The sequence below is a fragment of the Tachypleus tridentatus genome, chromosome 5, assembly GCF_004210375.1.
Source record: "Tachypleus tridentatus isolate NWPU-2018 chromosome 5, ASM421037v1, whole genome shotgun sequence".
NCBI lineage: Eukaryota > Metazoa > Arthropoda > Merostomata > Xiphosura > Limulidae > Tachypleus > Tachypleus tridentatus.
This window is the reverse complement of record NC_134829.1, coordinates 20514255-20532822: the sequence shown is the minus strand read 5'-3', so window position 1 is coordinate 20532822 and position 18568 is coordinate 20514255. Positions and strand designations below refer to the sequence as shown.

Genomic DNA, 18568 nt, shown 5'->3' with positions numbered 1-18568 from the left:
TCATAAAGATGGAGTGTGTTGGAAAATGACAAGAATAACGACAGAGGAATAATAGATGTTATGTGATGAAGAGTCTCAGAGTACTCTAAAACTTCTATATCAAGATATCTTACTGATACTAACTGTAACTGTGAACTAACTCTTAGCCCGTTTGTAACCACACAGGCTATAAATGTTACAGTTGATAGATAGCATCATTAATAACAACTTAAAATAGAGAAAAAATATTTTTGGCACGATTAATGAAAGATAAACATTGTGTTGGTATGTGTCAGCTGACTATCATTAGGATTTTTTGAAAGAAAAAAGGTAAACATTGTTAATAGCTTAAAAATTATATTAATAGTAAGAAATATTATGGGTTTTATACTGTACATGGCAAAAAGAAGAATATTCTTAAGAGCTTATATTAATAGTAAAAATATTGTGGATTTTTATACTGTACATGGCAAAAAGAAGAATATTATTAAGAGCTTATATTAATAGTAAAAATATTGTGGATTTTTATACTGTACATGACAAAAAGAAGAATATTATTAAGAGCTTATATTAATAGTAAAAATATTATGGGTTTTTATACTGTACATGACAAAAAGAAGAATATTATTAAGAGCTTATATTAATAGTAAAAATATTATGGGTTTTTATACTGTACATGACAAAAAGAAGAATATTATTAAGAGCTTATATTAATAGTAAAAATATTATGGGTTTTTATACTGTACATGACAAAAAGAAGAATATTATTAAGAGCTTATATTAATAGTAAAAATATTATGGGTTTTTATACTGTACATGGCAAAAAGAAGAATATTATTAAGAGCTTATATTAATAGTAAAAATATTGTGGGTTTTTATACTGTACATGACAAAAAGAAGAAATATTATTAAGAGCTTATATTAATAGTATATTACATAGAATATTATTAAGAGCTTATATTAATAGTAAAAATATTATGGGTTTTATACATGCAAAAGAAGAATATTATTAAGAGCTTATATTAATAAAAAAAGGGTTTTATACTGTAAGAATATTATTAGCTTATATTAATAGTAGCTTATATTAATAGTAAAAATATTATGGAGCTTTTTATACTGTACATGGTTTTATAAAAAGCAAAAAAAGAATATTATAAGAGCTTATATTAATAGTAAAAATATTGTGGGTTTTTATACTGTACATGACAAAAAGAAGAATATTATTAAGAGCTTATATTAATAGTAAAAATATTGTGGGTTTTTATACTGTACATGACAAAAAGAAGAATATTATTAAGAGCTTATATTAATAGTAAAAATATTGTGGGTTTTTATACTGTACATGACAAAAAGAAGAATATTATTAAGAGCTTATATTAATAGTAAAAATATTGTGGGTTTTTATACTGTACATGACAAAAAGAAGAATATTATTAAGAGCTTATATTAATAGTAAAAATATTATGGGTTTTTATACTGTACATGACAAAAAGAAGAATATTATTAAGAGCTTATATTAATAGTAAAAATATTATGGGTTTTTATACTGTACATGGCAAAAATAAGAATATTATAAGAGCTTATATTAATAGTAAAAATATTGTGGGTTTTTATACTGTACATGACAAAAAGAAGAATATTATTAAGAGCTTATATTAATAGTAAAAATATTATGGGTTTTTATACTGTACATGACAAAAAGAAGAATATTATTAAGAGCTTATATTAATAGTAAAAATATTATGGGTTTTTATACTGTACATGGCAAAAAGAAGAATATTATTAAGAGCTTATATTAATAGTAAAAATATTGTGGGTTTTTATACTGTACATGACAAAAAGAAGAATATTATTAAGAGCTTATATTAATAGTAAAAATATTATGGGTTTTTATACTGTATATGGCAAAAAGAAGAATATTATTAAAAGCTTATATTAATAGTAAAAATATTATGGGTTTTTATACTGTACATGGCAAAAATAAGAATATTATAAGAGCTTATATTAATAAAAATATATTGGGTTTTATACTGTACATGACAAAAAGAAGAATATTATTAAGAGCTTATATTAATAGTAAAAATATTGTGGGTTTTTATACTGTACATGACAAAAAGAAGAATATTATTAAGAGCTTATATTAATAGTAAAAATATTATGGGTTTTTATACTGTACATGGCAAAAAGAAGAATATTATTAAGAGCTTATATTAATAGTAAAAATATTGTGGGTTTTTATACTGTACATGACAAAAAGAAGAATATTATTAAGAGTTTTATATGTACATAATATTAAAGCTTATATTAATAGTAAAAAATATTGGGTTTTATACTGTACATGACAAAAGAAGAATATTATTAAGAGCTTATATTAATAGTAAAAATATTATGGGTTTTTATACTGTACATGTACATGACAAAAAAAGAAGAATATTAAAGATTTATATTAATAGTAAAAATATTATGGGTTTTTATACTGTACATAGCAAAAAGAAGAATATTATTAAGAGCTTATATTAATAGTAAAAATATTATGGGTTTTATACTGTACATGACAAAAAAGAAAATTAAAGCTTATATATTATTACATAGCAAAAAAAATATTATGAGGTTTTATAATAGTAAAAATAATGGGTTTTATACTGTACAAAAGAAGAAGAATATTATTAAGAGCTTATATTAATAGTAAAAATATTATGGGTTTTATACTGTACATGGCAAAAAAAAAATTAAGAATATTATTAAGATGGGTTTTATATTAATAGTAAGAATATTATTATGGGTTTTATAACTGTACATGACAAAAGAAGAATATTATTAAGAGCTTATATTAATAGTAAAAATATTATGGGTTTTATACTGTACATGCAAAAAAGAAGAATATTATTAAGAGCTTTATATTAATAGTAAAAATATTATGGGTTTTATACTGTACAAAAAGAAGAATATTATTAAGATTAATTAAAAATATTAATAGTGGCAAAAGAAAATATTATGGGTTTTTATAAAAATATTGTTTTATACTGTACATGACAAAAGAAGAATATTATTAAGAGCTTATATTAATAGTAAAAATATTATGGGTTTTATACTGTACACTGCAAAAGAAGAATATTATTAAGAGAAGTAAAAATATTATGGGTTTTATACTGTACAGCAAAAGAAGAATATTATTAAGAGCTTATATTAATAGTAAAAATATTATGGGTTTTTATACTGTACATGACAAAAAAAGAAGAATATTATTAAGATATTATTATATTAATAGTAAAAATATTATGGGTTTTATACTGTACATGGCAAAAAAGAAGAATATTATTAAGAGCTTATATTAATAGAAAATATTATGGGTTTTATACTGTACATGGCAAAAAAGAAGAATATTATTAAGATTATATTAATAGTAAAAATATTATGGGTTTTATACTGTACATGACAAAAAAAGAAGAATATTATTAAGATATTATATTAATAGACAAAAGAAGAATATTATTAAGAGGTAAAAATATTATGGGTTTTTATACTGTACATGGCAAAAAGAAGAATATTATTAAGAGCTTATATTAATAGTAAAAATATTATGGGTTTTTATACTGTACATGGCAAAAAGAAGAATATTATTAAGAGCTTATATTAATAGTAAAAATATTATGGGTTTTTATACTGTACATGACAAAAAAAAAGAAGAATATTATTAAGAGCTTATATTAATAGTAAAAATATTATGGGTTTTTATACTGTACATGACAAAAAGAAGAATATTATTAAGAATATGCTATAAGAAAACACAGTATTTTTAGTTTTTGGAAAGGGCTTGTTTACTCATCAATGATTGTTCAAAGTGTCCATGAACTCACAATGTTCTCAGAAAAATTAATTGCTAAATCAATTTTAATCAACTCAAGCTGATACGAAATATTATAACTCACTGTTCGAAAGATTTAGAGTACTATTTTTTATTTGGTGCTAACAATAAATATATCAAAACAAAATAAAACATAATTACTAACGAGATAATGTGCCATTAATCGTAATAACAAAGGCATAAAATAGTAATTTGGGCACAATGAATTTCGGCATGCACAAGAAGGTCTCTGGTTTATAACTCAGTTGAATGGAAGGATTACCATTGAACATCTAGCTAGACGTACGATGATAGTAAGTTGATAATAAACTATACTTTAGTTACATATGTAACTCTTGGTATTTTTTCCCATATTTCTACCGCCATGCGAATGTAAATAATAATAAAAAACTTTAAAAAGTCAAACTAAAAAGAAGAGAAATAAATTTATAAACGGATAAGTGAGAAAAATAATATTTAAGTTATTTTAGTCATGATTAGAATACATTAATCTGTGAGACTTCTTTGTGTGGTCAAATACATGAAAGGGCTTGACTTCCTGAATCAAAACCTGGAATTAGCTCTCAAATCGGTAAAGAGATAACGGAACTATGAACTAAAAGTTTGTACTTAAATAATTCAGAGCCGGCTGAAACGATAAAAAACCACTTTTAGTTTTGATGATCCCCCCAGTGGCACAGCGTATGTTTGTGGACTTAAAACGCTATAAACTTGATTTAAATAACCTCGATGGGCAGAGCTCAGTTAACCCATTGTGTAGTTTTGTGCATAGATTTTTGTTTTGGCTTGTTTTAAATTTCGTTCAAAGCTACACTAGAGCTCTCTGCACTAGCTGTCCGTAATTTAGCAGCATAAAACTCAAGGGAAAGCAGCTAGTCATCACCACCCACCGCCTTAAGCTATTCTTTTTACCAACGAATAGTGGGACTGACTGTCACATTTTAACGCCCCCACAGCTGAAAGGGAGAGCATGTTTAGTGTGACGGGGATTCGAACCCGCGACCCTCGGATTACGAGGCGAGTGTTTTAACTATCTGGCCATGCCGTTGTGCAAAGGAGCACATAGTTTTAATTCAATTTTCTGCATACATCAGTGTCGTACTCCGATCTTCGACTCATGTTTCTGCCATTTTCATTTGTATTGGATCTTCCTAAATTTCTCCTGAAGTGTGATCGATGTTTCCCTTGTCTGTACACTATACAATATTACCACATTTGTAAACAATCTGAAACAAGTATAACGTAAATTTCTCGATGTTAGTTTGTTTCAAAATTTCACATGCATAATAATCCATGAATTTGAGATGACAAACAATAAAGAAGGCAGTTATTTAACAACACACACCGTCAACGTATAATACACCAAGACCTAAAACAGAGGAACGTAAGTTTCTTTCTCGACAGCGAATCGCGAACCACAGACCTTTCGATCCACAGTTTGGTGGTCTAACCATCAGATCACGCCCGATTAAATTCCTTGCTGTGAAAAGTATCATTTTGGCTGAAAGTGTAATAACATACCTTTGGTCCATGTATATTATTGTTGGAAAATTTTATGATGTAATTTCGCTATGGTGGAGAATCTATTTATAACCGTAATGATGTATTTATATTATAATCCCGTGTTTCTACCGTGACAGTTAAGGCGTGTTGGAATAGGTAATCTGAATTTATGGCCAGCAATGCTCTATTAATCTGTTTTAGTTGCTTCTGTACTCGAACAAAATTACCAGTGAGTTTAAAAAATAAACAAAATACCCTAAATCTAACTCCTGACAGTATTACGTAAGAAGTCATGTCATTAGCGTAACAAAATAACAAGACTGTAACACGATCGACAGTAAAATAATGTTTTATTCCTAATTGAAAAATGTCCCATTTGTTAGTACAGTTTTCTGCCTTAATTTTGGCCCGTTGCTGGGTCAGCAGTAAGTCTTCGGATTTACACACTGAGTTCGATTCCTCTCTGTGTGAGCACAGGAGATAGCTCGATGTGGGTTTTCTAGAAGAACATTATACACACGCCTTAATTTTGAAAACGAAGCCTGCCCCCCTCCCTAAAAGGTCAAATAAGCTTAACATGTTAAAGTTAAATCTGAATTAATTAGCTATTCTTTACTATAAAGTAGTCACATTGCGTATAATCAGTAAGGGGTTCTTATGTTAAGCAAGTATTTAGTATATAGATTATTAACTTCTGGTCGAAGAATTGTTTGTTTTGTTTGTTTTTTGAATTTCTCGCAAAGGTACTCGATGGCTATCTGCGCTAGCCGTCCCTAATTTAGCAGTGTAAGACTAGAGGGAAGGCAGCTAGTCATTACCACCCCCGCCAACTCTTGGACTACTGTTTTACCAAAGAATAGTGGGATTGACTGTCACTTTATAACGCCCCCACGGCTGAAAGGGCGAGCATGTTTGGTGCGACCTGGATTCAATCTCACAACCCTCTGATTACGAGTCGAACGCCTTAACACGCTTGGCCATGCCGGGACTTTACGAGAACCAATTAAAGAAAATGAGTTGCTTTTTACTTATTTAGCAATATCAGCTTTAATATTCAAAAAAATATATGTGGAGAAGTATAAATAATATTGGCTTGCTTTTGCAACTGATAATAAATTACTTTAAATTACATTCTAAGAGAATATATATATATAATACTTAGTTATATAATAACTATGATCTTAAATAACTGGAATTGATCAATATATACATATACATATATCTACTTTTTATAAGTCTACACTTGCGTGTAGTTTATAATATACAGTGTTTTTATCATCACAGTTTTGAATGAACGACATAATTTGTTTCATTTAAGTAATGAAAGAATACATTAGCAGGTTTCGTAACATTCCCAACTTGAGAGTGAAGCACTTAACATGTGTGACAGGTGATATTCATTGGTGGAAAAGATATGAAGATAAAACAGCTGTCATCGCGTAAATAATTACGAAATTTACATATTAGCCATTTTTTATGTGCCGTTGAAAAGTTCCTCAGGTGGCTCAGAAGTAAGTCTAAACGCTTATAACGAGAAAAAATTGAGTTACCTTAACCTCGATGGGCAGGACAGAGATATCCAATTATTAGTGTATGCTTAAAAACAAACAAACCGTTGAAAAAAATTATTTTAAAGAGAGAGAGTAAAAGCCACAAGCTGGTACAACACTAGAACTCAACGAACCCGTTTAATATCCATTAACCCATCGATAGCGCAAATGGAATTGCAAAAGAAAACGTTACACAATACGTCATGATTGGACTGGAGTATGATGACCTACAATAATGTACACCGTCAACACACTAAATAATGTTATAAGTAAGTGTGAATCCCAATCTATCACTTGATTTAGTACTTTTCAGCAAGTTATAGTGGTTTCCACTTTTCATTAGCAACACTGGATAACGGCAGAGAAAAGAATGTGGTTTAGTTTGTTTTGAATTTCGCGCAAAGCTACACGAGGGCTATCCGCGCTAGCTGTCTCTAATTTAGCAGTGGGATTGACCGTCACATTATAATGCCCCCACGGCTGAAAGAGCGAGCATGTTTGGCGCGACGAGGATGCGAAACCGAGACCCTCAGATTACGAGTCGCACGCCTTAACACGCTTGGCCATGTAGGGCCTCCGTTTCATAGAAGTAAAATAGCGTTCTGCACTTTATGGCTGTGGGTGCATTGTAAGTTACAGTCATATCTCACTATTCGATCAAACAAGAGTAGTCTAATATTTGACAATAAGTGCTGTTTCCTGTCTTCTTCCTAGTATATCATTTATAATTAGGGACAGCTATGCACAAACAACCATTTATTTTTTTGCACAAATAAATCTAAGGAATAAACCAATTTTAAAATTGCTAAAAATATTTTCCAGATAATATCGACTTATTATTACCATTCAAAGATAGTTATGCCTAAGAATACCTTCTAGATTTATTTGAACTTATAAGCACTTCCAATGCTGTTTATCCTTAACAATACATTTTGGATTTTGCTTTCAAACGAAGGCCTTGCAGCATTATTTCTACCCATGAATATCTTTCAGGTTATATCTTCTCAAAAGATGAATATTTCCAATAAATAATAATATCTTCCAGGCTTTATCCTTAATAATCAATCCCCCAAAAGCTAATTACATCAATGAATACATTTAATACATTATTTATTTATAACAATACCTTCCGCAGCGATTTATTCTTAAGAATACTTACAATCAATTTATACCTATGAATGTAATTCAGGATTATGTAACCATGAAAACGCCTTCCACCTCAGAGATATATCTTTCTAACAAAACCCTTCAAAATTATTTATTCTTCAGAATACCTTAAACTGCTAGTCTTATTCCAGAAAATTAATAGATTTTAACATTCAACAATCATGAAGTCCAGTGCACACTTAAGACGTATAAAAAGTACAGAAGTGGTGGATGGATATTTAGAGACACTTGCGACTGATGGATTTTAACATGTTTTATTATTGACAGGGATAATAAACACTCACAATATTTCATTCTCTTAGGACACGAAAATAAATGTTTGTTTCTATTTGACGTTGCTTGATTTGTGATAACTCTGCTATTTATTATTGTTAGTTTTAAAAGAAGTTTTGAGCTACAGAAAGTCCAGAAAGGAAAAAAAAACAACATAAAATTAAACAAGCGCAATCAGAAAGAGATTTGGTACCCTCGCTCCGGTACAAATTTCGGACATATAATTTCAATGAACGCTTGAAACTTTGTCTTAATACGGTTAATTTTTACGCAGTTATTATGAACTGAGAAAATTACTATATGAACATATTTCAAAATGATGTAGCACCAGATGTAGGACCGTCTTATGGAGGCATCCTATTTCTTGTAACATTTTTAGTTAAATAGGTTAATTATTCTTCGAGATATTTACGTAAATATGCATACATGCGGACCCAAATGCAATAGCGTTGCCTCATCCGGGTACAAAGGTAACAATAAGGATGAAACTTTAAAAAAACATTGTTTTTTGTACTTTGTGCGATTTCATTATTCAAATTCAGTCTTTTATTTTAAACTTCGTGTAAGTAGGACTCTTGCATTTTCTCAGATATTAAATTTATGTAGATCGAAGTGTGCTTCCTAATATTGACCTTATAATTTTTCCTTTTCTTAATTATTATGTACACTGGAAAACCAATTTGTATTAACTAGTTCCGGCTTGACTCAAGTCTTCCCCTCGGTGGGCTGAGCAGATAGCCCTCTGTGGCTTTGCTATACGAAAAACGCACACGAACGCATGACTCAAGTCACGGGATAAAGTCCCCGTCATACCAAACATGTTTGCTTCTTCAGCCATGGAAGCGTTATAATGTGACGGTCAATCTCATTATTCGTTGGTAAAAGAGTAGCCCAAGAGTTGACGGTAGGTGGTGATGACTAGCTGCCTTCCCCCTAGTCTTACACGGCTAAATTAGGGACGGCTAGCACAGAAAGCCTTCCAAGTTCATTTTCAGGTCAAAACGTTGTTCTCTTCTTACCAATAAAAGTGTTAGTACCCAAACCAACCGTTCTGAGATATATTTTTATTTCAAATGGATTTCTTGTCATCAAAAAAAAATTCGTTTAAGCACCTAATGAACGGCTTCTAAAAGCGTGAAGATACTTATCGTATAATTTAGCAAGAAATGATGAGTCAGAGAACTAAATAAGTTTCCTCGTCCGGAACTCGATAAGCTAAACACATAATTCAGACCGGTCTTTTTTAAACATCATAGAGTAAAACCTTGTTACCTCAGTCGCTGCTGCGGGTGAAACAACTTCCAGAACCATGTGGTGAGGGTTGAAGAAACTGAAAACGAGGACGACCCTGGCATACAGATTAGAAGATACAGTCCCGACTCTTCCCTTGTTTCTCTGACCAGTTGACTGAAACCTCAACGAATCGATATTCATGTCTAGAATAATAACACAATTTAACAATAAACCCTAAAGTTCAAGTAGCTATCACATATTTTTTTTTACGTTGCGAAGAAAACCAGCTAAGTTTTCTCTTTCTTTTGTGTCTGGTAAGTAAACGTATATTCATTGCTAAATACTCTCGTCATTATACGAATAACTTCATATTTCATCCACTAAAGTAAAAGTTATTCCAAACCAACAAAAAGTATGATTGGCTGATAAACCGGTAGCAACACAAACAATAAGTTATGACATACTGATTATTAGAAATGCAAATACTATGCTGGATTTATAGTATATATATGTCACAGTTGTACCAAATTAATACTTCTCTTTGGAAAATAAACATGGTTTTGTTTGCCTTTAAGCACTGAATGCATTGAATCCTGGTTTTCAATGTCATAAATTCCCCCACTTACCGCTAAGCCACCAGAAATTAAAATATATATAGAATATAAAATAAACTATGATAATCGTAAAGAATCTCGTGATAAATGTGTAACAATATATTAAAACAGCTTTGTATCCTTCCCCATTATTATAATGTAACAATTCTTGTCTGAGTTCATTCTTAACTCAAACTAGCCAATACACACTATAAAATTTTTGTTATCAGATTCTAGAAACTGATCTTTTTGTCTCCTTATAAGCTATTCTTAATCTTCTTCTGTTGTTAGCGCAGTATTTTATTATGGAGTTACGATATTGTTGTCCCTCGGTGGAACAGCGGTAAGTCTTCGGTAAACATATCGGATAGCTCGATGTGGTTTTACTATAACAAACACATACACACACACTCTATAATATTGTGTTTTTCTTTACGATTATATGCTCTAAAACTAATTAACATTAATTAGTAACGATTATTTTAACCCACAAAGGATAATTTAAATTGATAAATTATGTTTTAAATTTTGTGCATGTTGGGAGAGTTTTATGTTCAAAACTACGGACGTTTACAACCTGTAGATCTATCGATTGAAAGTCAATTTTAAGAAACAGAAGCCCACTCATTCCCCCAGTTGTCTGGCGGTTATCTTGGTGGCTTTTAAGCTGAAACGAACAATAAATATGACTCGAAAAAATTAATTTTCTGTTGTTTTGTTTGTTGGTTTCGAATTCGACATAGAAAGAAGTGAACACCTGCATGCATTGTTGAGTGAATTAAAAGGCGGAGGCATAGTTTAACAAGGTATTCTTCATTTGAGGCATTATGAGAAATATCGTGATATGTTTTTTTATGTAATTCATGTGTTCGTTTGGAACTGGTAATCGTTAGGTGGGATAGGTTCAGGTGGTAAAAATAGGGGGCGATGAAATATCTCTTAATTGTTCAGTCACTTTTTGTAGACTTGTACCCACCCCTTTAACAAAGAACAAGTTCAGAATTCCATAAGGATGTGTGATTAGAACCTAAATGAACTTCTTTGTTTTCCAACAAGCAGCTGGGACGAAAGTTGATTTGTCCTCTACTGTTCTTACTGTTTCACTCGTACAAGACGAATATCCCTAAATAACTTATTAAAAAACATAAAAAAGTATCGTGTAACTAAGTTTCTGGGATATGAAAAAAGAAACAACAAATTCAAAAAAACATTTTGAGTTGCGAAATGATAATATAGCATGCTATTTTTTCTGTAATATAGTAGCTTATTAACGTGAAAGTGCTCGAGTAATCAGTAACACCATGTAACAAATTTTTACTTTTTCTTGTCCCTGGGCAGAAAGTGTTATTTCCCAATTGCTTAAGCCTAAAGTAAATGCAAAAGACCTATTTTTCTCTTGAAACTTTGCTTTTGTGACCTGGGAGCATATAACAAAAACATGATGGGAAACTATATTTAGGGGCTGATACGTGAAAGTGATTTACATTACAGTTGCAAATTTCGAGAAATTACTCGCTTCTAAACATTTTTGTATAACTTTAGTATAAATACATATAAATCTTGATTCATATGTTCTTTTATTCAGACCTTATGTAAATAAAAATGTGCACATTTGCCCGTTGTTACATAGAAATAGATTAATTTCTAAATTTCTAAAGTTTGAAGGGAATAATGGCCATTTTCTGTACTTTTATAACATAAGAAATTAAGAAATAACACATACTATCCAAGAACAAAATCTGTGTTACATAGTGTTATTTAAACGGTAGAGAAGAGCTTTATAAATCTTATAAAAGCAATAAAATCTCAATAAACTTTGAATTAATATTCCGTTTAAAGTAAGTAAAGTTTCTCATCAAATAATTAATTAAAAACCCCTAAAGTTTTTTTTTTCTAAATGTTGGTCTGAATAACAGTTAAAATACTTTTTTTAATGGGTTAAGGGACTCCAATTAGTTTGATAAAAAACGTGACACCAGAACTATTGGTGCATTAAAGTAAAAAAAGACATAACATTATCCGTTGAAGTTTTTATCAGCACTTTCCGACGGGTTCAAAGATCCTGAAAGGTTTGATTCAACTGGGGAAACCTACGAAACCTACCATCCCTCATCATAAACTCTGAACTGGAATAAATTGAAACACAAAAACATTTCTTGACTGGTCTGTCTTGTTAAGATGTACAGAAGGTAATTTATAGCAAGCAATAAAGCTATTTACCTATTGAATCGTAACTATATGATATAGGAATTATAGTGGTTTGAAAACAAGAACACAACATGACATGAATAGCGATACTTGTATTGAAGACAAGACATTGAACTCTTGGGTTTTCACGCACTCCAGTTGGGGTTTCATATTCTTTCAATCTATTCGATATCGGTTAGTAAATAGATTAAAATATTTAACAACGAATTTATTACCATTTTCTTTCGCAAGAGCCCAGCATGGCCAAGTGATTAGGGCGCTTGACTCGTAATCTGAGGGTCATGGGTTCAAATCCAACTCATACCAAACATTTTAGCCCTTTCATCTGTAAAAATGTTATAATGTTAAAACCAATCCCAAAATTCGTTGGTGAAAGAGTGGCCCAAGAGTTAGCCGTGGGTAGTGAATACTAGCTGTCTTTGCTCTGGTCTGACACAACTAAATTCTGACGGCTAGCGCAGATAATCTTCGTGTATTTTCGTGAAATTCAAAACAAACAATATTTTTCAACTGTAATTCATAGGTATTTATCTTATTAATCTTATTAGCAGACTCGTTCAACTGGTTGTCCAAAGCTGAAAATTGTACAAAAGAAGTTAAGTAAAAGATGTTGTTTTTTTTCCACATATTCGCAATGAGCTACTCAAGTGACCGGGATGGCCAGGTAGTTAAGGCACTCCACTCGTAATCCGAGAGTCATGGGGTCGAATCCCCGTCACACCAAACATGCTAGCCCATTCAGCCGTGGGGGCGTTATAAGTGACGGTAAATCCTATTATTCATTGGTAAAAGAGTAGTCCAAGAGTTGGCGGTGGGTGGTGATAACTAGCTGCCTTTCCTCTAGTCTTACACTACTAAATTAGGGACGGCTAGCGCAGATAGCACTCGTGTAGCTTTGTGCAAAATTCAAACCAAACCAAACCAAGCTACTGAAGGACTGTCTGCACTAGCTGTCCCTAACTTTAAGTTTATAGCCTGGAGAAAAGGCAAACTGTCAGCAGTACCCACTGTATACGCTTGGGCTACTTTTATCTAACCAAAACTGGATTTGACCGTCACACTTATAATACACCCAAATTTTAGAGCTCTACTTATGTGATTTTTCTTTTTTCTTTATTTGTTTTTTTACTTTCGGAAAAATAGATGGAACCGTAGTTCTATAATCCAAAATTCCAAATACTGAGCTACTCTCGAGCCTTAAATAGAAAAGCAGACTACTGGTTTAAGTTACTCTTAACGATTTCCTTATCATGTATCAGATTTATAAGTCTTGAAAAATATAATTACTGCAATCAACTAACTTTAATGGACAATAAAACATTACGTAGCAATAAGCAGTCCTCGTCAGATTAAGTAACTATAGAAATATGTTTAAAAACAAGAGAATTCTAATACAGCTGGATGATTCCAATATTTAAATTGTCTTAAAAATGTTTAATTTTAAACCGTATTGAAAAACATAGGGAAATCCTAACTAAGAACTTACAAGGATGTTAAAGTTTACATTCTGCTCAACACGATGCGATGAATATAAACATGTTAGCCTCATTTTTTTCTTAATGTTGATTATAGTTTGAATTTTATTTTTGATATTAATTATGTAACAACGTCTGGATAATCGAATGTTACTAAAACATCATTTGTTAATTAGAGCCCATAAAATGATTACATTTATTTTTACTTATTCGGAGTAATTATTCTATAAAGTAAAATTATTCAAAACGATATAATTCTTTCATAAGATCACTATGTTTAGAAATAACTTTTATCACTTATCCCATTCTTTGGACGGTCACTCGCGAGTTGTTCCTAATTGATACCCGTCGCAGGCAGGTCGCAGGTAACCCATCGTGCAACTTTGTGTTTAACCACAAACAGACACACTTAAGTTTTAATTATACTTTTAATTTTTTTGTTATTTACCTCAAAGCTATCGCAGGTATCGAACTCAAAATTATAGATTTATAAAACTTTAATATTTTTGCTAAGCCAACGGAGAACAAATTTGTATTAGTAATTCGGGAGTGAATTTAGCCTGTGATAGAGCTCTTGAATTCGGAGCTAGCTCGTTGGGTTTGAACGAGTGTGATGTCATAAAATAATCCCACACTTTTAACTGTGGGTGATTTATAAGAGTGATAATCAATCCAAATTTAGGGGCGGCAGCAGATAGCCATTGTAGTTTTGCCATAAATACAAAATTTGTACTGACTTCACATATGTATTTAAATAGGTAGATAAACATATGAAAATAAATGGAAGATATATTGATAACTAGATGTGATAAAATGTCTAAACTGGACAAGTAAGTTTATAAATATGTCACTAGATTATATAGTAGATAATCTGATAGACAGACCAATTTAAATAAATGAATAGATAGATATTTAGCAGAGATAACTGAGGTAGAGTGATAATACTGCCGTTATATCATCGTATCTCTGTAACTCTTAAGGGGGGTAATTTTCTGCAGCTGTACTAGCTTGACAGATAGCGGTGGTTAACCCTGAGACGAGAAATTTCAGTGCTAACGTTTGCAGGCGGTTCGCTTATAACATATATGATCAGACAGGATCCAATCAACTTTTTCCCTCATGGAATATTTCTCCAACATCTGGGGTGATGGGGAGAGAAGAGAGAAGTAGAAGTTGGTTACCATCAATAGGTCTGCTGTCTCCCATTATCGAAATACACCATGCCATATTTCTTTTAACCGCAGGCTGACAGCACTTAAGACTGAAAAAGCTGGTACTACACGGTTCTATGGGTTCATATCAGGTCTGCAGATAGTAATACAACTGTTTATGATGTAATACAACTATGTTGCATACTCCAATAAACTGTGTATGCTCTAGTCTTAGACCTGACAAGAGGCTCCCCCAGTGACCTAGCGGCGTGTCTTCTGACTCACACTGGTTAAGAACCAGGTTTCGACACCCATGGTGGGTAGAGCACAGAGAGTGTACCTTTTGTGTTTATTTGTGTACCTTTGTGCTTATTTCCAAACAAACAAATAAAACCTGATAAAGCTTTATGCCACAGAAATGACTAACATGACGTCACTTTAATTAAAATAAAAATTAATATGAAATAAAATACAGAGATGGTCATGCGAAAAAAAATTATACGCTAAACGAATAAAAAAGAACATAAGAAACGTAAAAAGGATCGATTGGTGTAAGTACAGGTTGTGGCAAAAATGAACACGAAAGAAAAAAGGCTATTTATAAGTTAAAAGATAGAGTGTAGAATAAACAGTAAAATGGTTTGATTATTAAATAGTCAATTTGAGTTGCTATACATATAAATGTAATAAAAAGCCAAAAGAACGAGATGACATGGGATATTTTTTATCTAGATAGTTACTGACTGAATAAAAGGCAAAACTCTACAAACCTGTAGAATTAAAAGTCCAAGAAACAATGTATGTATAATTCAGATTCAAGTAAGAATATAAAAGAGACGCATGGAAAAATACAAATGTTCATTTAAAAATGAAGCTTGCAACTGATAAGAAAAGTATAAAGTAGTAAGTACACCTGTTAACTAATGAGGGTGATGGATTGTGCAACTTGTGAGATAATCAAAGAATGAAGCGTGGAAGTAAAACTATTGTATAGAAGTCAAACGTACAGATGCTAGAAAGTTAGTGTAATAATTGTTATATCTACGTGAAAACTTGTAGATGAGTGATGAGAATGAAAGTACAGTCGTTGTACAAAACAGTAAAAGGTACAGATAGTAAAAATTAGAGTAATAGTTGATATATCTACGTGGAAACTTGTAAATAAGTGGTGAAGATCCCGGATATTTAAAGATGGTAATTTGAAGGTACAACTGCTACAGAATTAGGGGTTGAGAAATATTCCTGTGAAGAAGAAGAAAACAAGTGATGGAAGATATACAACACTCGTACTTCTAGGTTATGGTGACTTATATAATTAAACACAAGAAGACTGGTCTGGTTTGTTTTGAATTTTGCGCAAAGCTACTCTAGGGTTATCTGCAATAGCTGTCCCTAATTTAGCAGTGTAAGACTAGATGGAAGGCAGTTAGCCATCACCACCCACCACCAACTCTTGGGCTACTCTTTTACCAAGGAATAGTGGAATTTATCGAAACATTATAACGCCCCTACGGCTGAAAGGGCAAGCATGTTTGGTACGACCGGGATTCGAACCCGTTACCCACAGATTACAAGTCGAACGCTTTAACTCACATGGCCAGTAAACTAATGAGGGTGGTGGATTGTGTAACTTGTGAGATAATCAAATAATGAAGCGTGGAAGTAACACTATTGTATAGAAGTCAATACAAGAAGAAGCCAAATGTTTTAAACTAGTCTCTAACTTACCTAATCTCCTTTTAAATAAATATGAATAAAACTGTTGTGAACCGTATCGTAGTAGTTTAGCATTTAGTTAAAATATATATGTATCTATACCACTTAATGAACAGATTCATGTTAATAAGCTTTTTTGTATTTTAAATTTCCTTGCCATTTGAATATAAAATTCATTAAATAAAACAGCTAAATCCCTTGCTTTTAATCTTTAAATAATAAAATAATAAACGAAGTAATATTTTTGAGTTTTAAATTATTCAAAAGAGACTTTGAGTGTATTAATTACATTTAGATTATTTATAAACAATTTCAAGAATAATTGATTTCGTATTTTAGGTCATCTTGAGTACAAAATACTCAGTTAAATTAATTTACAAATGTACAGTAAATAAAACGAATATCGGTTGCTAGTAAAAAAATTTGGATTATCCGTGTGTAAAATTAACTTTAGCACGCCCCCTAGTGGCAGAGCGGTACGTCTGCGTACTCGCACTGCCAGAAACCGGGTTTCAATACTCGTAGTGGGCAGAGCACAGATAGCCCATTGCGTAGCTTTGTATTTAATTCCAAATAATCAATCCATCCAATAAAAACCTTAGCAAAACACATGAACCTTCAATTTTTTATGATGGTACAGTTACAACTAACACTTTAAGATTAACTTGGAATTATTAATTTCGAAAAAAGGTTTTTTTTTTATTTGCAACCAGTATTGAGACGCATTAGGATTCTCGCATAAATTCATGAGATAATATGTAAACTGGATCCAATAAAAAATTTTAATACCAAAAGCAATACATGTATATATATATATATCCAACGTAAATTAAAATTGAAGTTAAGTTAAATGTGTGTGAATAAAATTAATATGCGTCACTAAAGAAATTTCTAGAAGTGAAACAAAGCGTTAGAGCTGCTCTTTCGCTGGATAATATGCCTTATAGTTTGGTTGATATGCTTGTTTGTTTGTTTTTGAATTTCGCACAAAGCTACTCGAGGGCTATCTGCGCTAGCGGTCCATAATTTAGCAGTGTAAGACTAGAGAAAAGGCAACTAATCCTCATCATCTACCGCTAACTCTTGGGCTACTCTTTTACCAACGAATAGTAGGATTGACTGTGACATTATAACGCCCCCACGGCTGAAAGGGCGAGCATGTTTAGCGCGACGGGGATGCGAACCCGCGACCCTCAGATTACGAGTCGCACGCCTTAACACGATAGGCCATGTCGGGCCTCGATTGATATGCTAACAATACTAATTCTTTGAGGAACAAACTGTATGGTATATAACACATGAAATATACCAACCGTGCTTCGAAAGCATATCACTTTTCTAAGAAGAAAAGTGTAAAGGTTTTAAACTAAAATAAAACAATCAAGTTATTCCAAAGAAAGCTTAATTTTCTCAATGTTATAAATACTATTTACTTTACGTATTCTGCTTGTTTCTTGTTTTAATTTAATTTCACGCATAGCTAGCTACATGAGGGCTATCTGCGCAAGCCGTCCTTAATTTAGCAATGTAAGACTAAAGGGAAGGCAGCTAGTTATGACCACCCGCTGCCAACTCTTGGGCAACTCTTTTACCAACAAATAATTGGATTAATCTTACATTAAAACGCCTTCACGGCTGAAAGGCGAGAATGTTTGATGTGACGGTGATTCAACCCCGGGACCCTGAGAGTCGAGCGCCCGAACCACATGGTCATGCCGTTTCCTGTACAATCCCATGTCTTACTGTGTTTTCTAGAGCAACACTTTCATTAGATTGTAAATAACTGTTTATTTTCTTAAAGGTGTAGCTTACAGTAGTTACAAATGACAGAAAATATTTGGTGTTGCTTCTTTGT

At 31.7% G+C, this 18568-nt stretch overlaps 1 long non-coding RNA gene across 1 annotated transcript in view; it reads right to left on the bottom strand.

Annotated features, from left to right (window-relative positions):
• LOC143250664 (uncharacterized) overlaps positions 1 to 9797 on the bottom strand; it is a 90893-nt gene extending 81096 nt beyond the window's left edge. The window contains exon 1 of the long non-coding RNA XR_013028292.1: positions 9610 to 9797. This is a non-coding gene — a long non-coding RNA (uncharacterized LOC143250664). The remainder of the gene's footprint in view (positions 1 to 9609) is intronic.
• Between the last annotated feature and the right edge of the window lie 8771 nt (positions 9798 to 18568).